Below are 14350 nucleotides of genomic sequence, written 5' to 3'. Positions count from 1 at the left end.
ATCACCACAGGAAACCGGTTTACCATTATGGAGGAAGGTGTGACGATACACATGCAATTCTTAGCAATTCCACCTCCGGACGTGGCTGCGTGTGCGTGGAGCTCAGTTCCTTATTCCTAACAGCTCCCAGCCTGGAGGCATCCCAGAGTCCGTGAAAAGGAAAACGGATGAAGGGTGGCTTGTAGAAGGGATGACAGGATGTTCTACAGCAGCAGGCGTGACAGCGCTTTACCACACGCAACGATTACCGGGTAATTACCGAAACATGACAGTGGGCACGGGAGGAGGTCACACGCGTCCTCTCTGGTCCGCAGTACATGAAGTCCCAAACCAGCGGGGACCGTTGCAGGCACTGCGTCAAAGCCAGGACGGGACTACCTCTAGGGAAGAAGGAGGGCCTCTGACTTAGAAGGAATGTTCCGGGTGTGGGTGACATTCTAGTTATTAACGTGGGTGCTGGCTACCGTTCCCACAGTCCACTACGTTGCACACTTGTGCTTTATGCACACTTGTGCAAGGATGTGCTACACTTCACCTGAAAAGGTTAGAAATCGCCACAAGCTCTCCCTACTGTTCTTCCAGTCTGTTCCTTGGGTTCTACTTCCCACGTAAGTGAAACGTGTTAGGTCTTACGTCTGTTTTCCTGCCTTGTGGCTAAACAATCCCACAGACTCTGCCCTTCTACAAGCTCGTCTAGAAAAGCCTCAGTCGCAGCCCCCACCACCACCTGCGTCCCTTTGGCCCTGACTTGGGATGCAGTGCTGCAGCAGAAGGGGACACGCACTCCGGAGGGTCAGTGAGGGCCTGTAAGGACATGGGCTCCCAGCCTCTGCCCTGACAGCACCTGGCTCCCCCCACCGCCACCCTGCAGCCTCCCACTCAGTGGTGAGGTGCTGATGTCACTCTCTGTCCTGTTCTCATGTAGGGACTCAACAAACTATGTGGAGCACTTAAAAAAAAAAAATGAACCCAAAGTAACATGTCATTTGCAGAAAATATCAGAAAATGGGAATGAACTGCCCGCAATCCTCTGCAGTTAATTCGCCAGTGCAGAACTTTCCCGTGCCTCCTCTGAGCATAAAGGCACCGTGAACGTGCAACGCCCCCATCTAGGGCCCAGGAGGGTCCACTTGCTGAGTTCCCCTGCGTGCGTATACCTAGAGCTCCTGGCCAGCAACTGCCTACCCCAGGGTTACCACCCAGGATACCGTGTGTGCACAACAGCCCCTCACTCCGCGATGCCGAGCTCGGTTCCGGGCCACTAGGGGCCCCCAAGCACCGGGAAGCATGCGTTATTTAGTTTCCAATCTCAGTTATCTTTGCTTTTAAATATAAACGTTAGTCTGGCTTTGAACCGATTCATTTACTCACGTATAACCGGACGGCGTGCATACTGACAGCGGTCCTCTGACCCCGGCGTCTCCTACAGCCAGACCTTACACGGGTTTGGGCCATGCCCAGTGGAACCATGTACGTCCCTTCCGGAAAGCAGACGCCTGCGAACTCCTTCAATATTTGCTCAGAGCAGCGATGCCTCAAGAACGTCCTACCTACAAGTGTTTGCTACTTAACTCGCAACATTTTATTTAAAAAGTAACAAATTACTAAGTTACTTTTAACTACTAGGCCTCATTTCAGAACAGGGCATACACAAAAATAAACTCCTGTTCTTTTCTTTTTTTTTTTTAAGGTTTTATTTATTTCTTTGACAGACAGAGAGCACAAGCAGGGGGAGCAGCAGAGGGAGAGGGAGAAGCAGGTTCCCCGCTGAGCGGGGAGCCCGAGATGCGGCGCTCAATCCCAGGACCCTGGGATCATGACCTGTGCCGAAGGCAGACGGTAAACCCACAGAGCCAGCCGGGCGCCCCAATAAAGTCCTGTTCTTCACTCTTACTTAATCCATGACAAGCAAATCGCAGAGCTTCGGGGCGTGCCTGCACTGCCCGCCTCTGCTGTCAGTCCCCCTCAGTTCTTCGTCACTAGATTTATTGCTTCACTGGAACGGCTCCCGCAGCAGCCGCATGAACACCGTCTTGGCACTCTCAGGGGCTCCCCGCAACGAGCCCACTTGCTCTGACAGCCCATGAGGCTTCCCGCACGCGGGCTGGTGACTCGCTCGACCGCTGAGCCGCGCTCTGCAGCTGTGTCTGCGCTGACGCCAGGGCTCGGTCACCAGACTGGCTTCGGAAGCTATGGTAAGAGACGCCTCCAGGACTTAAGACACAGAGGTCTCCAACAGCCCCTGAAACAGCAGGAACCCACTGTACCCAATCAAAAGTGTCCAGTAATGAAAGAAAAGTGGTATTTACCAACGTTTAGCTGAGAGCAAGTGTTACCATACGTGAAAGATACAATGTTAGCAATAGCCACACCATGTAAGAACACTGGCTGCCAGGCCAGTGCTAAATATTTCACATGGAAGTTCAAGCCATCAACACACATTTAGTCTTCTAGAACCCCAAAGATGACCTTCTTGTGACTTTATGCATCAAGTCCAAACTCTCTTAATCTGCCTCTCCTATGTGAGGCTCGCCAGGCACAGGGCGCATGACTGCTTGCTGGTCTGGCTACTGGCCCAGACTGGGGCTCCTCGGAGTCAGGGTCCGAAGGGGGGACCTCCCATTCTCTCTCGCCTTCTCTTCATCCCTGGGGCCCGGCCTGCGAGTGGATGGGCTTAGTCCCAGCTTCCTGCAGGCATAATGCCCCATCTCCATGGTCTGCAGGAGGCAGAGGGGCAGGTGCGGCCCGGGGCTAGGCAGGCTCAGCCTCTGCCCTCAGCCCTGCACGGTTCCCGGGTGAGTAGCCTGATGTCCCCAATAGCCAACTGCTGAACAGCCGTTTGCCAGGCGGCCAATTCCTTGAATGACCAATTTACTAAATAAATGATATGCTGACTTTACTTTTTTCTTTTAGCTCTCTAGTCTTAACTGAGCAGTTTTTAATGCTGTCTTCGTAACAGTCTTAGAGGAAATGTGCTCTGCCTGTCTCCTCTCCCAGCTGCCGTAGAGCTAGATAGAGACTGAGGAGGACACTGGGGATGGGAGGAGGGACGGAGGCTGTGGGACTCGCGCAGAACTCAGCGCACTCTCGGGACCCTGAACTGGAGCATTTCCAGGTGTCCACAGTGTTATTCAAAAAGGGAATGAAAAAGGCTTTTGCTATTCCTAACATAGGTCTTTAAAAACATTTTCTTCAGCATTGACAAGTTCACAAACATACCAGCTACACAGAGTAGGAGCTGGTGAGAAGACAGAGAGTTGAGGAGGCTGACCTTGCAGACAGGAGTGATGCAGACACAAGGCAAGAAACATAGGCAGCACCCAGAAACTGGAAGGGGTTCTCGCCGAGAGCCCCTGGTGGGAGCGAGCCCTGGGACACCGTGACTTCGGCCCAGTGGCAGGAATTTTGGATCTCTGGCCTCTGGGACTCTGCCGGATCTGAGGTGATTTGCCCCACAGCTCTGGGGAACGAATCCGGTCCTTGATGGTCAGGGATGGTCTGGGAGCTCCCACTGCAAAACAAGCAGAGCCCTTGCCCTGTAGCCAGGGATCTGCGGATCCAAGGCACCCGGGGCAGAATGCAGACACGGACTGGCTGTCGGAGAGGACGTGTGCGCGGTCAGAGAAGACATGTGCGCAGCCCTAGCTCCACTCGCTAGCTAAGCCAACAGCGCACCTTTCCTTCACCATCCAGCAGAATTAGCATACTTTGTTTCATCTGAAAAAATAGAACAACAAACCAACAGCCAATATCGTATCTAAAATTGGTTAGACATTCCCACTAGAATGAGAAAATACGGAGGGCTGCCATTCTACTGTTATTTTATTTCTTCAGTTCTGAGATGCACCCCTAACATTTCTGATACTATAATGTGAATTACAACGTGTGGAAAATTTCATGTGGTAGCCCCCCAAAACTACTATTGACTTGGTAGCGTGTTCTGTGCTCAACTGTCTTGGAATGAAAGAAATATGGTATCAAAATTGTTTTAGAAATTAGCATATAATGGAAAACAGAAACACGAGATAAAAGTAAAAAAACCACAACAGATTATGTGCAGATAATATCAAAACTCTAATTGATTGCAGAATGAAAAACTTTTAGAGACCAAGGGCAGTCAAGGAATATGGCTGGATATAAGAAAACTATACAAAATACAACTTCTTCCTAATATGTAGGACAAAAATAATGTATTTTTTAAGAGCAAATAAAACATTTTTTAAAAAGGGGCAGAGAACATCCAGGAATAATCTCAAGGGCCGTGAGCAGCCTATGTGGGGAGAAGTATAAATTTCTGAAGAAGTCTGAGACAGAAGGCACACCCACCCCACACGTGACGGCAGGACAGTTTCTGGACGCCAGCAAGAGCTGAACGCAGAATGGTTTACTGCAATTTCTGAAGAGATTAGAGCAGTTGGGAGCATATCTGACCAAGTGACCGGAAAGAAGACAGTTACACTAATTAATTCACGGCCGTCCTGGTATCGAACAATAATGGAGTTACAGACGGACAGAGCAGAACCACATTCCCTAAACAGACCTAGTGTGTGTGCGGGTCCAATGTAGGCAGGGCGGCAGGAAGGAAGCCAAAAGCAGCCGTGAGGGGAGGGGGTGTCAAAACACGGAGCTCAGCCAATTCATTGGCTTTTGGGGGGAAAAAATCTATTTAGAGCCTTGCCTTATATTAATAAGCCAGAATAAATTACAAATGGATTAAAGGATTATCTGTATTTAAATAAAAACACTAAGAAACAAAGTCAGTATGTATGACTTACTTCATAGCAGCGGAAGACATCAGAAGGGAGAAGGGCTCTGTTCACTGTAGAGAAGTCTCGTACTTCAAAAAATATGACATTGTTTGAAAATATGTTTAAAAATGTATTAAAAAAACCAGGGAGGGAGTCACTGTTACAACACACAGGCAAGGCCAAGCTCATAAACACACACGTGAACAGACGCAGAGCTCACGGGGCCAGCACCGTGCTCCAGCCTTGCATCCCACCGTCACCGGGGAGAGAGGGACACTACTGCAGACCCCATGCTGCAGAAGGGGAAACTGAGGCAGACCAAAGCCACAGAGGTTGCTCAAGGTAATACAGCCAGCAGCTCCCAGAGCCAGGATTCCGACTCAGGCATTCTGGCTCCAAAGTAGGTGCCCTGGGCCACGACACTGAGCTGTCCCCGCTGGAACCGCGGCCAGTAACAAGACACTTGCACACACACAAGTATGACAGCCTGTGAAACACTTGGGAAAACATTCAACCACACCCATAAGTAATGACATAGTACGGTCTATGTCTCCATTCACAAAATTGGCAATGCAAAATGAGATTACTCAGTGCTGGCTGGGGACCCGATGCTAACCTTCACAATCTAGCCTTGGACTCTAGGAATCCGCTCTGGCCCTACCCAGAATGTTCTCAAATATGATCCGGTCATCGCCATCTCCCGACCTTGAACCCGTCACAGCTACCCACTGGTCTTTGAATAAAGGCCCAAGGTCCTAGCAAGGTGTGCCGCGCGCCCCACTTCCCCGCCAAACCTCCGCTCATCAGACTTCACTAAAGTCACGTTCTATTCTGTTTGTCCAACGGCCGCAGAGCACTCCTGCTGCCTTGAAAAAGCCAAGTCACACACTGTTTTCTCCTCAAGCCCTGTCCCTACGCCAGAGGGCAGAAGGCATATAAAATTTATAGTTCCCATAACTGTAGGAGAGTTTTCTTTGTAGTCTTTATCGCTACTTAAAAAGCTACACATTTGCGCGATCGTTTGATTACTCATGTCTGTCTGTCCTGAGCACGTGAGCCTCATACGCCCGTGACCCAGCTCAGTGCTCTGGCAATGGAAGGTGCTCCGCAAACATCTGGGGGGTGAGCACACACCAATGACCGGATCAAAGAACGAGGGGGGGAAGCAAAGGAGGAGAGGCAGACTCTCGACGACACCGGTGGTGAGACCAGCGAAGGCGTCCACTGGTTTTTAAGGCAGCTGGACGTTGTGTGTCAAATGTCTCAAATGTTCGTAACCTCAGTTAATAGTCAACAACAATTATTAATAATAATGTAATTTAGGGGCACCTGGGTGGCTCAGTCAGTTGAAGGTCCAAGTCTTGGTCTCTGCTCAGGTTTTGATTTCAGGGTCATGAGTTCAAGCCCTATGTTGGGCTCCACATTGGGCATGGAGCTTACTGAAAAAATTATAACTCTATTACTAGTCATGATTGATAAACATAATAATAAAATCCTAAAAATCTACCTTGGGGAAGAGAATTTGAAATCCAGTATGAAAAGTTATGTTGGCTATAGCATGGTTTACAACAGGGAAAAAACTGAAAACAGCTTTAATGTCTCCAGCTGGAGACATGGTCATGTGGATTCTGGAACAGCCATGGATTCTACAACACACAAAAGTGGTATTTACAGAGTTAACACCATGGCAAATGTTTAAATCATAGTAAGTGAACAGAACAATTTTCGCTTCGGAAGACAATATACAGAAGGAGCAGGGCTTGCTGACCACCTGCCCCACAGTTACCCTTCCTCCCTGAGACAGCCCGCTTCCCCGAGGCCAGACTCCTCCCCAGACGCAGAGGGCGGACTGTGCTGAGTCCAACGACCTCTCTCACCAATTCAGCTTTTCTTGGCAATGACACGTGGCAGTTTTGGCCAAGAACACACAATAAGCTGTCTGGGTTTTTTGTGGCAAAGGTCCCTTGCCGTGGCCAGGCAATGCCCTGAGATGACAGAGTGCCGGGCGGGCTGGGACCCTGCGGAGGGGCCGAGTCAACCAAGGCCGGAACCCACGAGCCCATGGTGAGAGCACCACGGCACCGCGTGCGTGAAAGACGCCGACCTGCATGGACGGGTTGGATTACCAGGACTTTCACTCATTTCTTAGTCTCCTACAATTTTCAATTTTTCTGTTAGAAAGTATCTATCACCCCCAAAATAGGGGGAGTCAGTAAGAATGAAAAGATAACTACAAACGGCATGAAACTTGCCCTTACGAAGCTCAGAGCCTGGTCATGGAAGCAGCCGTGGAAACACACAATTAAAACATCAATGCGGGGGGCGCCTGGGTGGCTCAGTGGGTTAAAGCCTCTGCCTTCGGCTCAGGTCATGATCCCAGGGTCCTAGGATCGAGCCCCGCGTTGGGCTCTCTGCTCCGCGGGGAGCCTGCTTCCTCCTCTCTCTCACTCTCTGCCTGCCTCTCTGCCTACTTGTGATCTCTGTCTGTCAAATAAATACATAAAATTTTTTAAAAAAAAAAAACATCAATGTGGTAGCACCGTCAGACACCACAGACCCCCCGCCGCCGGGAGAGCTAAAATGAACAGAGTCCCAGTCTCTCAACCGGGTGAGGACATGGAGCAACTGGAACTCTCATATGCTGCTGGCAGCAACGCGAAACCGAGTCACCGTTCCGGAGGCTGCCGCTTCCTCCCGAGGCGAAGCACACGACCACCCTCAAACCAGCATCTGAACTGCCGGGCGCTTCCCGAGGAAGACACAAAGACACGGCCATGAGGAGCCATGCATGAGGACGCTCACGGAGCCAGGGGTACGTACGACCCGGAGGGGGGAGCCGCCGCCTAATGGGTAGAGTTTCAGATTTGCAAGAGAGGAAGTTCTGGATGCTTCACAGTGTGAATGTGGGTAACGCGACTGCCCTGTACGCTTGAAAATGCTAAGGCCGTAAATTTCATGGTATGTGCTTTATACCTCAATAAAAATGAAGAAAAAAATATTCAGAGCTTTACTCCTGAAAGCCGTAAGCTGGAAACAAACCGAAGGTCCGTCCCATGGCGCGCGCGGACACTGATGCGTGTCCACGCAGAGGGCAAGAGCAGTGCGTGTTGTAGGATCCCACTTACGTGAGGTTTTAGAGCAGCACAGCCAGTCCGTGGGGACGGCAGAGTTCTGGGGACAGGGGTGACCAGGGAGGGGCAGGAAGGACCTTTCTGGGGTGATGGAAATGTTCTATTTTCCTGATTGGGACGGTGATTAAATGGGTATGTATTTGTCAGTATTCATTGGAACATTTATGGTCTACGGTACATAATTATATCATAATGAAAAAGAGCTTTAGGGAAAGAGTGGGATGAGGAACTGGAAGGGGCTAAACCCATCGTCTTGGCTACCCATCGAGGAGCTGCCGGTGGGACGAGAGACCGGCGGCCGCAGATAAACGCTGCCTGTGCAGCTAAGAACACACAATTCTGAGAACCACACATGTGTTTCAACCTCAGCTGCATACAACAGGCTTTGACTTGTTAATAAGTTACTTTAAAATGGAAAAATATATGATACATACACTAGTGTAACATAAAATAAAGCACAGACCTTCATCTAATTCAAACTGATTTTATTTAAGACATTACACAATATTTTCATCAAATATTTTAAAATTAGAAAAACTGAGTATTAGCATTTTAAAGTAATAAAAAAGCAAAACATAAGATACTAGAATACAGAATGAAGAAAAAACATTTTAAAGCTTACAAGCAAAGCAAGAAATCAAAAAGTACAATATTTGTCTACAGAATAATGAAAAATGTGTTTTGTATGTTTAATGAAAAAGCCAAAAGTAGATGGCAAACAACAAATTAGAAAAATATCCACAGCAAATAAAGTTGTTTGTTTTTATCATGAGCAAATATTCAGGTTTTTTAGGGCATTTGTGTAATTTATTTAAAAAAATAACTTAAATGCAATTAGGTGAATAGAGAAATAACTGAAAATTTAAAAAATAGAAAAAAAATGGTAAGCACATGCAAAAAGATTTCAAACTTAATTATAACAGAAGATGCAAATTAAAGCCAGACAATGTAGTGAAGCTTTTCCTTTTTTAGCTTTTCCTCATGCCCAGTCCTGGGGTAGGCAGGTGGGGACAGGCACCAGGAGCGCTGGGCGTGGCAGAGGACGTGGGGCTCACTTTTCTGGAAGTGGGTCAGGACCTGGCCTGCTCTGTGCCCCACAGCAGGTGGGTGGAGGTTAAGTATGGGCTCACACGCTAGCCCCTCCCCCAAATCTCCACCGCTACCAGAACTACTGGTCTGTGTTAAAAGAAGAAACAAAAGGAGTGGCTGTGGCATGGACGGGTTCCTGGGGGAATGCACAGCAACCCCGGAGGATGGATGCGCTCTGTGAGGCCCGGGGCCCTCCCTGTAGAGGATGACCAGCACCCGAGCAACCCTGTCCTGATGGCCGCCCCCACGCCCCTGGCTGGGTGGCTCCGTGTCCCCGGGACCACTGGTGGGTGCAGTGGAGGCACCCAGGCCACGGGAGGGGAGAGAAGGCATGTGGCTGGGCACGCAGAGCAGGGAGGCACTTGGGTGACAACCAGACGACCAGACACATGGCGAGATCTTATGTCCATACCGTGTATACACACCTGGGTACGTAGATCTAATTTCACTTCTTCAACGGCCGCACTAACCCCTCCCCGAGAAGGAGGCGCACACCTCTGGGGGGTGAGAGGGGCTGCACAGAGGGGTCTCACTGCTCACGGAATTTTCTAATTGGGATTTTTTTTTTCAAAGATTTTAGGTAATCTCTACACCCAACATGGGGCTAGAATCCCCCCGCCCCCCGCATCCCGAGATTAAGAGTTGCCTGCTCCTCTGACCCAGCTAGCCAGGAGTCCCTCTAATTGGGATTTTTTTAGACTTTCTTGAGTGTTTTGGTATTTAAGAAGAAAAAAGAAGTTTTAAAGTTCACAACCCTTATTCCCAAAACTCCAGCTGAAGAATGAGTTATTTGTAAAAGGCTTAGACCAGTGCCTGGTACACTGTAGGTGCTCAAATAAATGTTTTAAAAATAAATGCCCCAGGAAACGGACTCAAACCATGGGAAGAACCTCCACACACAAACCGTCACGGTTCAGAAAGGGCTAAGCGTGGAGGGAAGCACTTCCACGTGGCTGCTCTGCGGGGCCTGAGTCTTGGCGTCTGCAGGGACCTCGGGAGTGCCTCTGCCTTTCCAGGGGGGCCCGCGGTACCGGGTTACAGAATTCACAGTGAGAACGTGGTCTGTCGTACAGACTGGAGTCCTCGCCAACATGACATCAGTGTTTTCTCCCTGTGGGCAGATCGTCATTCATTCATTTAATAAACATTTATTAAGCACAAATATGTGCAGGCACTGTCCTAGGTCCTAGAGAAACAAAATTCTTCTCCTCATTACTTTCACAAAGCTGATGCTCCAACGAGGAGAGACGGGCAGTCAACAAACCACAGGTCTCAGCTGGTTCACGTACTTTAAGAGGAGGAATAACACCAACCCGGGCTGGGAGTGCTCGGCTTTACAGCAGGGCTCTGTCCGGGTGTTTACCCACGAACAGGAGAGAAGGAGCCTAACTCACTGATGGGGGTCCCGGACGGCTCCCGGGAGGCAGTCAGTCGGATGAAACTGGGGGGGGGGGGAAGGGCGGCTGCAGCTGCCACACGGGAAGGGTTAGGAGGCTCAGGGTCAGAGCCACGACAATGGCAACAACTCGACAGACACACAAAATCAGGGCAGTTCGCTCCAGTCAGAAGGCTTTGGAAGGGCCTCAGAGAGGCGGGCTAAGGGCGTGTGCATGCACACGCACACACAGTGGTCACCCCGTGCGGTGATGGAGGGATAGGACCGGGCCTGTGACACAGCCCTGGCCAGCCACGGGATCCCTGTCTCTAGTGATGCCGCTGTCATTAGTCTACGATGCGGATGAGGACCCTACAGTCACCGGCTTGGGGCTGCCGGGGCTCAGCTTTTTCAGCATGTCTAGAGAAAGCAGCAGGAGAAAATGAGGCAATAACCAAAACGAGACACAGAAAGGGCAGGGCAAGGTCTTCCTGACATTCCTTCAACCTTAGATCTAGCCAGACCTGAAGCTCGTCTCTGGGTCTCCCAGTTACGTGACCACAGGTGGCTGGGGGACTCTTTTTTGTCATCAGTTTATGGTTGGTTTCTGCCATTCGCAACTGGACGGACAGACCCTTTTTTTTTTTGCGGAAAGAGATTCGCTGTGTACGTGGCGGTGATGGGGCACAGGAACAGGTTGTGGGAGACGCTGTTCCACTAAGTCTGATAAAGACAGTGAGATGGGGACTCCAAGGCGTCCGGGAGGGCAGAGAAGCAGCAATGACAAGTCGGGGGGGGGGGTGCGGGGTCTAAGTTACAGTCTACATGGATGAGTAAGGTAAACCTGTGAGTTTCTATAACCCACTCCGGGGCCCTAAGTCATCTTCGGAGAACACGGAACAGCTGATCACAGACACCAAGGACACCTCTGTTTGAAACCAGCTTACCGTCCCACATGGATGCACACCAGCCACAGGTCTTGACCAAGTCATAAATGTTGCCACAAACTTAACATTTTGAACTCTTTACCCTACACCAATCACCCAGTGTTCTCCAGAAAACTTAATTCAGGCAGCTAGACCCATTACAGTCCAATTCTAACAGATGTTAAAGCAAAACACACTGCTGTGTGGTTTGTAGCGACCTCGAGAAATCGCTACAGACGCCCAAGGCTCGGACCCTCTGCTTGCACGTTTGAAAACTCAGCTGGTCCCAGGTAATAACAGCAGTCTGGTCTGAAATATACCTTCTAATCTTTAAATCCGTGAATAAGAAAGATGCTCGTATAACACCGTTATCGTATAAGAACAGCTTAAGGAAGCCTTCGTGTATTAAGCAATGAGTCTCGTTCTGGCAAAAATAACAATACCTCAAGATTTTTTATTCTTTCCGAAGGTAATAACCAAACACCTACTGTGTGCCCACGGCCCCAGCACTGTGTGCCTGTGAGCCTTTCCTTTTCTCTGGGTGAAAAGGCCAAATCTCGGTTCACATCTGGATACTGCTGGGTACAATGTAAAAGATAATTTATCACTGAACAATTTGAAATATTCTTTGAGCAAATACTGGCCCTCTGAGCTCTGCCTGTGCCTCCCTTGTCCTGTGACCCCAGGTTCACGTGGCTAGGACTCTAGTCAAGCCTGAGAAGCTTGGATTCCAGTTCCAGTTCTGCCACTGACTAGGGCCGGGATTTTGGCCGAGACTTCTGCATCTCAACAGTGGGGATACGCTTATTTATTGCACGGGGTTGCTGAAGGTTTTAAATCAGTGGATGTAAAGTGTTCTTTTAAAATTATTATTATTTTTTGTTTATTTGAGAATGAATGAGAGAGAGAGAAACCATGAGAGGGGGAGGGTCAGAGGGAGCAGCAGACCCCACTGAGCAGGAAGCCCGATGTGGGACTCGATCCTGGGAGCCTGGGATCGTGACCTGAGCTGAAGGCAGACGCTCAACCAACTGAGCCCTCCAGGCGCCCTGATGTAAAGGGTTCTGTACAGAGTCAGGCACGTAGCAAGTGCTCAATAAAGAGAAGCTATAATTAAGTGAGGCGTTCCTCTCTTTCCAGTTGTAAAATTTTATGCGGTCTTCAGTGGAGAGATTACGGATTTTGAGATTCCTCCGCCCACCATCCCCCCAAGTCGGCTTCATCACATCTGGCAAAATAGCAAAGACCCAAATAGCAGAAAGTTCCCCCGTCTCCATCGGCTGTACCCACGGGCAGCCTTCAGCGAGAGCAAGTTCAGGCGTCTGGGTCCCCTGCCCTTACCCGTCACCGCTGGACACTCCAATTCTGACAATACCCCTGCCAGGTCGAAGGAACGACCTCATCTGGTCAGTAAGGCCGAGGAGTTCAGTAACTCACTGAGCGTTACACCGACGGCAGACCGCAGACCTGACCCCCAGGTCCACGCCCGGTTCCACTCCTCCTCCTCCGCCTCCCAGACAGCGCGCGACTGCTGGTTCCTCGGGGGCTCGGGGGCGACCGGAACGCGCCCTCCCTGGCAAGGCGAGAAACGGCAGCGTCGCTCGTCCGCCCCGACGCCCCTGCGCCCGGCGCTCCCGTGACCTCCCCGGCCCCCTCGCCGGCAGCAGCACAGGCCCGCGCGCGCGGCTCCGCGGGCCGGGCAGCCCAGCGTCCGCCGCCTCGGCCCAGCGCCTGCGGGGGCTCCCCGCGCCCAGGGACCGGCACCCGGGCGGGAAGGCGAGCCCCCGCGTCCGACCTCACGCGCGGCGCCTGCGGCAGCCTTACCCTCCGGCGCGGCCCGAGGAGCCGCCGAGCGCACGCAGGGCGCAGGGCCGGGCGGTGACGCAACCAGGCCTCCTGCAGCACGGCCCGGCCGGGGCTCCGCGCGGTGGCCGCGACCCGCAGCGGGCGGTCCGCGGCGGACGCCCCCGCCTTCCCCCGCGGGAGGCACGCAGGGCGCGCGGGCGGCCCCGGGGCTGCGGAGCGGGCGCAGGCGGTCCCGGCGCGGAGGCGAGGAGGCGCGGGGCGGCGCGGCCCCGGACCAGCCCCGGGAGCCCCGCGTCCGGCCGCCGTCCGCGCCCAGGCCAGCAGCGCCGGGGGTGCCCAGCCGCTGGGCTCCGGGGACACGCGCGCCCGAGCACCCGCGCGCGCCCCCGGGCCCACAGGCGCGCCCACGCGGGGCACGCGCCCGGACGCACGCGCACGCACCCCCCCCCCCGGCGCGCGCCCCCCGGCGCCCCTCTCCCTCGGCGGCTCGGGTGGGGAAGCGGGCGCGGAGAAGGGAACTAGCTCCTTACCGGCTGCGCGGATCCTCCGGGCCACGGCCCGACCCCAGAGGCTGCCACGGCCGCGGACCCTCCCCGCCCGCCCCACCACGTAGCCGCCGCCGCCGCCGCCGCCGCCGCCGCCGGGAATCAATGGCCGGTCGCCGGGTGCTGACGTCACGGCGCGCCGGGCGTGGGCGGCCCCACGTGACCGCCGCCTCTTTTGTCCGCCCGGCGGCGGCGCGGCTGTGGCTGCGGCTGCCGTCGGGGCTCGCCGGGGCGCGGGTGCGGGGCTGGGGAGGCGGCCGGGGAGTCCGCGGTCGCCCCCGACGCGCTCGCCCGGGGCATGGCGCGCTGAGAGGCCCGTGGGCTCCGGAGAGCCGCGGCGCAGGGGCCTCGTCCCCGAGCCGGGGCGCTCGGACGGCTCGTTCCGCCGTAACGCGGGGCGCCGGGGGCTCGGGCGGGGACGGCCCGCCGCGCTCTCCGCGCCTGAGCTGCGCCCCGCGCCCCGGCTGCCGCGGAAGGAGGCGTCGGTGGACACCCCGTCCGCCGGGCCTCCCCGTCCGACCGCACGCGCCGAGCCCCGCCGGGCTCCGAGCAGGGACGCGGCCGCGGGTTCGCGCGACGCTCTCGTCGCTGCCGCTTTCCCCGCTTCCGCGGCCGGGCGGCGGGGCGGCTGCTCGCTGCTGTCCGCGCCCCGACGGTCGCAGGCGGCTGTCCGGCTCCGCTCCGGCCGCCTCCGCAAATGCCCGCCGCGGGGACAGCGGGCTCGTTGCTC

At 53.4% G+C, this 14350-nt stretch overlaps 1 protein-coding gene across 2 annotated transcripts in view; it reads right to left on the bottom strand.

The window, feature by feature from the left end:
• Positions 1 to 13703, bottom strand: part of ADAR (adenosine deaminase RNA specific) — a 36773-nt gene extending 23070 nt beyond the window's left edge. The window contains exon 1 of one of the 2 annotated variants that reach the window (XM_059146727.1): positions 13606 to 13703. The gene's annotated coding sequence lies outside the window, so the exon portion shown is untranslated. Of the gene's footprint in view, positions 1 to 13093; positions 13193 to 13605 lie in introns of those variants that run through there. The other variant, XM_059146726.1, reaches the window with a different exon arrangement.
• Positions 13704 to 14350: the final 647 nt, after the last annotated feature.

The sequence above is a fragment of the Mustela lutreola genome, chromosome 14, assembly GCF_030435805.1.
Source record: "Mustela lutreola isolate mMusLut2 chromosome 14, mMusLut2.pri, whole genome shotgun sequence".
Lineage (NCBI taxonomy): Eukaryota > Metazoa > Chordata > Mammalia > Carnivora > Mustelidae > Mustela > Mustela lutreola.
The sequence above is the reverse complement of the archived record's forward strand: the minus strand, read 5'-3'. Positions and strand labels throughout refer to the sequence as shown.